At 38.7% G+C, this 6,870-nt stretch overlaps 1 long non-coding RNA gene across 1 annotated transcript; it reads right to left on the bottom strand.

Annotated features, from left to right (window-relative positions):
* Positions 1-514: 514 nt before the first annotated feature.
* On the bottom strand, positions 515-6,229 carry LOC104963380 (uncharacterized). Its single transcript, XR_800308.1, has 3 exons — positions 6,101-6,229; positions 1,981-2,037; positions 515-588 (listed from the first exon to the last, which is right to left on the bottom strand). It is a non-coding gene; the product is annotated as an uncharacterized lncRNA (long non-coding RNA).
* Between the last annotated feature and the right edge of the window lie 641 nt (positions 6,230-6,870).

The following is a 6,870-nucleotide window of genomic DNA, read 5'->3' as shown; positions in this document are numbered from 1 at the left end:
GCAATGAATATCTGAAGTGCTTTGACAAAAAATACATTAAAAATCATCATCTGTGGAAGCCGTGGCGCTGTAAAAAGCACAACAATCATTTTAGCCGGCCCGGCTAAAATAACTGGATGGCCTACCTGCCTGTCAGCCTTCCATCTGTGCATAAACTTATCCCGTGCCCTCATTGGTCATGTGCGCGTTCGTGTGTGTTGGAGGAGGGGCTCTGTAAGGAAGTGGCAGATTTTTTCCGGCTGTGTATTTTCTAATTTTAGCGCGCTCGAGCTGGTTTCTCCAAAATGTCCTAACCCGCCTTTAACGTAATAGCAGTTAAAACAGGACCGGTCAAATTTGACCGCGAACACCAAAGTAAGGGGGGGGAACAAAGACAATAGGAGGGTTTTAATTGGAAATGTAACTTTCATATGGATGGACATTTCTAATGAACTGCAACTCAGGTTTGAATCCAGTAAACAATATCAGGTGTTGTTGGTGTGTGTGTTGTTGGTGTGTTGTTGATGTGTTGTACCTCAGAGCAGGGGTCAAACACCTCCAGATTCAGCTGTCGCCCATCAATCGAGAGCCTTTTATGGTACAGGGAATCTGTAACAAGGATCATACAGTATATTTGTATAGTGCATTTATTTTGTACAGACTGCTGATAGATGTGTATATAACTGACTCTTTGCACTCTGGGTAGACCCTCTTAATTTCGTTACACTCTGCTTGCATTATGTAATGACAATAAAGTAATCTAATCTAATACAGAAACAAAATGAATAACACAGAGTAATGTCAATAGACTTAAATATTGATTGAAGGTACAACAATCTAAACTCCTTGTGTGTTATTTTTGTATATGCTATATCTACTGCTGTTCTTTACCTCTTTTCATTGTCTGTTGGTTTGTATTATATTGCTTAAATAGACAGAACCGGACATAATTAATCACACGTCATCATGCACCTGCAGTTTACCTGATTTCTACACAGCGTTTTAGCATCTTTTGATTTGTTTTGACTCTGCAGTTTCACTGTTTTCAAGATTCAAAGGTTTTATCATCCTATGCACAAAGCTACAGTGTATGGCAATGAAATTCTTCTGACCTGAGCTCCTCCAACAATGCAACATATATAATAAAATACAAGATAAAAAGTAGTGGAAAAAGTCTATATACTGTACATGTCAATAGAATATAGGATATTTTAATTTTGCCTTAATATGTAAATTAAGACAAAATTAAATACGGTTTTGGTGCACATCCCCCTTTAAAATCACATATTAAAGGGCACCTATCATGCAAAATCCCCCTTTTCATGTCTCTTCTACATCAACATGTGTCCCCTCTGTGTAAAGAGATTCTGAAAGTTTCAGGAAAAAATATTCTCTCTCTTTTTGTCCTGATCCATTTCTATAAAAACCTGTGATTTTGGCCACTTTATGATGTCATAACGATGTTTTGGCTTGTGTAACCATTAGCCAATTGTAACCCCCCCCCCCCCCACACACACACACACACACACCTTATCACCTGAATCTCCTCCTAGAGCACCATTGTGTTCTTTGTAACCAAATCTCTCTCTAGAGGGGCGTGGGGAGGGGGTCCTTATTTTTGTCTGAAGTAACAGACGGAGAATCAGCACTTTGGAAACAGGGCTGAAACAGAGGGGATTATGGGTAATGCTGCAATGATCTGTTTGGTGTTTGGAGCCAAACACTTCAGAGACATGTTTCTATATATCTGAGACCTATAATATATTGATGAAGAACAGTATAGGGGACCTTTAATACTATTTTAATGTTCTAACTGCTGTATTCCCTTTGATTATGCTGCTGTCCTTGATTGATAATCTCATTATTGCTCATGCAGAATATATGCATGCACCTCTGAATGACTAAATAGCAAACAACCATAATATCTGGGGATAAACTCTGCTCTCCAAGTCCAAAATTAAAAATTAAACTAATTAAACCTCAATGTATCCAAACACTCACTGGCGTTGGAGGCATATTCCCCGATGAAGCGCCGGGTCAGGAACCGCACGAGGACAGCTGGAGGAAACAGACAAAATGGAAAAAACACAAACATTCAAAAGTATGTATGGATTTTCTGGAATGTGCATATTTGCCAAGCTGCACGGTTATATTCCCCCTCTGCATCGCCTCAAGACTTTGTGATAAACATCAAACTGAACAGCTTTGGTCCTCGCACAGGTAATCCGTGTCAATTAAAGGCTGCAGTTTCTCGTGCTGATGGTGGTCATGTGAGGATATACAGCAGGGGTTATGCTACACGCGTATAGATAAAGGCCCAAAAAGTTCCACATGCACAGTCTCCAAAGCTGAGGAGAGAACGGAGACGACCCATTGTTTTTAGGAAGGTTGAACACAGCGCAGAATACTGATATTGGCAACAACAGCTCAAAAGCAGCAACAAGGGTCCCTTAACTCCCCTCCTCTGCATCACCAGCATTTCAACACAATGCAGTTAAAGAATACATTTTGGATCGGTTTCAAGTAAGGAAGGAAGTAAGTAAGTAATTAAGTAAGTAAGTCAGAAAGAAAGTAAACAAGGAAGAAAGTAAGTAAGTCAGAAAGAAAGTAAACAAGGAAGGAAGTCAGTAAGCAAGTCAGTAAGAAAGAAAGTAAACAAAGAGTAAAGGAAGTAAGTAAGCAAGTAAGCCAGTAAGAAAGAAAGTAAACAAGGAAGGAAGTCAGTAAGTTAGTAATTAAGTCACTAAGTCAGTAATTAAGTGACTAAGCAAGTCAGTAACTAAGTGAGTGAGTAAGTCAGTAATTAAGTAAGTAAGAAAGAAAGTCAACAAGGAAAAAAGGATGTAAGTAGGTAAGGAAGCCAGTAAGGAAGGAAGAAGGTAAGTACATAAGTAAGAAAGTAAAAAATGAAGGAAGAAAGTCAAGTCAAATAAATGTAGTGAGGGGAAAAAGTGCAATATTTCCCTCCGAAATGTTCTGGAATGGAGGAATAAAGTTGCAGGAAATCCAAATATGATCTAGTAAAGTAGATACAAGTAACTCAAACTACAATATTTGAATATATTTACTTAGTTGCAGTCCACCAATGTAAATGATCAGAGAGAAAACAACAGGATAAATGCACAAGCTGAAAAGCAAATAGCAGAAAAACGTATTTAATGGACACACACATTAATGAGAAGTGAGACGTCCCATTGTTTTTATGACGCTTGAACACAGCGCAGAATACTGATATTGGCAACAACAGCGCAAAATCATCAACAAGGGTCCTATAACTCCCCTCCTCTGCATCACCAGCATTTCAACACAATGCAACTAAAGAATACATTTTGGATCTGTTTCAGGTAAGTAGGTAAGTAAATCATTAAGTAAGTAAGTCATTAAGTAAGTAAGTCAGAAAGTAAGGAAGTCATTAAGTAAGTAAGGAAGTCATTAAGTAAGTCAGGAAGGAAGGAAGTGAGTAAGTAAGTCAGTAAGTAAGAAAGTAAGTAAGTAAGACAGTGAGTAAGTAAGAAAGTCAGTCAGTAAGTGAGTAAGTAAGTAAATAAGAAAGTGAGTAAGAAAGAAAGTCAACAAGGAAGGAAGTAAGGAAGGAAGAAGGTAAGTACATAAGCAAGAAAGTAAAAAATGAAGGACACACACATTCATGAGAAGTGAGACGTCCCATTGTTTTTATGACGCTTGAACACAGCGCAGAATACTGATATTGGCAACAACAGCGCAAAATCATCAACAAGGGTCCTATAACTCCCCTCCTCTGCATCACCAGCATTTCAACACAATGCAACTAAAGAATACATTTTGGATCTGTTTCAGGTAAGTAGGTAAGTAAGTCATTAAGTAAGTAAGGAAGTCAGTAAGGAAGGAAGGAAGGAAGGAAAGAAGGAAGTGAGTAAGTAAGAAAGTGAGTAAGTCAGTAAGTAAGGAAGTCAGTAAGGAAGGAAGTAAGTAAGTAAGGAAGGAAGTGAGTAAGTAAGATAGTCAGTAAGTAAGAAAGTCAGTAATTAACTAACTAAGTAAGTGAGTAAGTCAGTAAGTAAGTGAGTAAGTAATTAAGTGAGTAAGTAATTAAGTAACTAGTTAGTAAGTGAGTAAGTAAGTAAATAAGAAAGTGAGTAAGAAAGAAAGTAAACAAGGAAGGAAGTAAGGAAGGAAGAAGGTAAGTACATAAGCAAGAAAGTAAAAAATGAAGGACACACACATTCATGAGAAGTGAGACGTCCCATTGTTTTTATGAAGCTTGAACACAGCGCAGAATACTGATATTGGCAGCAACAGCGCAAAATCATCAACAAGGGTCCTATAACTCCCCTCCTCTGCATCACCAGCATTTTTCACTGCAGCTAAAGAATAAAACGTGGAATGTGCTTCACTTCGCAGATTTAAGGTCACATAAACTGTGGAAAGTCTTGGATAATAAGCTGATGGAGTTCAGCCCAAAATACAGATCATATTACTAATGTAAACAAAGGTGGACCCAACTGTCTGTGAAATACTGAAAACCCAGAGGAAAGGTTTGATCTGTAATTACAACATAAACAGAGCCAGTGGCGAAGTATTTTAGCCCCTCTCTATCCAATGCAGAAATGGAGATGGCTATCCATGCCTTTATTTCATCCCGGCTTGATTATTGCAATGCTCTTTTTTCCTGCCTCAACAAAACATCGATAAACCGGCTACAACAGGTCCAAAATGCTGCAGCCAGATTGCTCACTCGGTCCAAAAAAACCTGCCACATCACTCCGATCCTTTCTGCCCTGCACCGGCTCGAACGACCTTATCCACCCTCACAGCACAACCCGGGCCCTGAGGTCCTCTGAGCAAGGCCTCCTAAGGGTGCCCCGAACCAGGCTAAAGACTAAGGGGGACCGTGCCTTTGAGGCGGTGGCCCCAAGGCTTTGGACTGAACTCCCCCAGAAACTAAGAGCCTCTGTCTCAGTAGAGATTTTTAAGGGGCAGCTAAAGACTCACCTTTCCCGACAGGCCTTTGGGGCGCCGGAGGAGGAGGTGAGTTAGTAGCTGTCTTTCATTGGTGTTTTATCCTATGTTTTACCTGCTGTGTTTTATGCCTTTTATTCTACATTTCATAGCTGTACTTTGAATTGTGTCCTGTGTACTGTATACTGTAAAGCACTTTGTACACTCGTGTTGAGAAGGGTGCTATAAAATAAAGTTTTACTTACTTTACTTACTCTAAAGGTATATGACTCTGATCGATCGGGCGGGTTTGTTTTACATTGCCATTCGTTAAATCCCCTCTGTGAAGGATAAGTTATAATCTTACAAAAGTCTTTCAAAGGTAGGAGTCCTCTGGAGGAATAAATCATCTTATTATTTCACTTAAATCTAAATAAATCAAACCAATAAACGTTTGTTTTTGTGCAAATGTTAGCTAACGCTGGCCTATAGCTAAACTTGATCTGTATTTTAGCCCCTCTAACGGTAGACTACCTGACTCTGATCAATCGATCGTGAGGAAGTGAGGAAGTGATTAGTGATGTCATAAACAGAAACAGTGGCTAGCTATTTATATCAATCTGCAAATTAACTAATATCACAAATGATACAGTTGAATGGAAATAGAAGGGAGATATTGGCTTTCAAATGTGTGGAGTAGAAGATGAAACTGTCATAAAACAATAAAATAATCAACATTTTACTTGAGTACATCACCGGACTTATAGTGCACCAAAATCATAATTTCAAAAACACTCACGGTACACAAAAAGCAACAAATATAATGTTTAAATGCCAGAAAGTAACATGACATGGAAGTAAATGAATAAAGTACAAATACCTCAACATTTGATTAAAGTTAGCAATGCACCAAAACCTTCGTCACAAATAACATGTTTTTTCTGTATCCATTTCACGTGCAATGTTTTTTTATACTCATGTATAAGAAGGTGTCATGAAATGGAAATACTGAAGTAAAATTGAACTTGAGTTGAGCATACTTTTAACATGACACCACTGTAAGTAGTATGCCCCAAAAGCATCATTTGAAAAACACTGACTGCACAAACAGAAAGTTACAAACATAACTTGTGATTGCCTCATTTAAAGTGTGTTGACTAAAGAAAGTATGTTTCTGTATCTGTTTGAAACAAAGTCCTCTCACCTGACTTCCCGGCCCCTTGGCTCCCCAGCAGGGCGAGCTTGATGTCGTTCATGTTTCAGATCCTCTCTCTCTGAGTCTCGGTCACTAAATGCTCCTCTCAGTGCAGACTGCATGTGAGTACAGAGCGTCCTCCTCCCTCCTCTTCAAAGGACTTAAACCCAGAGAGAGAGGAGAGGAGGGGAAACAGCCCCCCCCACTCTCTCCCTGCTCTCATTACTCTCACACTTCCTTTCTCTATGTTTTCTCTCTTTCTCCTGTATCCAAGAAATCTCTCCCCTCTTTGTATCCTCTCAATCCTTGTTTCCCCTCTTCTCCCTCCATATGTATCTCTTTTCCTGCAGAGAGGTTAGGAACAGGTCAGGGCTGAGTAAACTTATTGTGCTGCTCCAACAATGTGACTGTAGTCTGGCTTCTTTCTACGGACGTTCGTGTTATTCCTCTTTAACATAATTGAAGCCTTTTACCAGAAAAATAAAAAGTTATATTGATGAAAAAGGAAGTTTAATTGCAAGAATATACTATGGGTGAATGTAATGCTACCCTTTCTTAGAAAAATAACAACAAAAACAACCTTAAACAGCAAACCCCTCCCTCTCAACACATTTCATTTACCTTAATTCCCACATTTTTCACGCTTTAAGTGAAATATCCACTTCTAGCAACTAAACCATGATGGAAATTTTATTTTTATTTTAATGACGTTACAAATATCCTTTGCATTGAACTCAGTAAATGTAATAGAAATGTTCAAAAGGACTTTAAATGAGTTT

This window comes from Notothenia coriiceps, unplaced genomic scaffold (assembly GCF_000735185.1).
Source record: "Notothenia coriiceps isolate Sejong01 unplaced genomic scaffold, NC01 NC01_scaffold00036142, whole genome shotgun sequence".
Classification (NCBI taxonomy): domain Eukaryota; kingdom Metazoa; phylum Chordata; class Actinopteri; order Perciformes; family Nototheniidae; genus Notothenia; species Notothenia coriiceps.
This window is presented reverse-complemented; position numbering and strand designations above follow the sequence as displayed.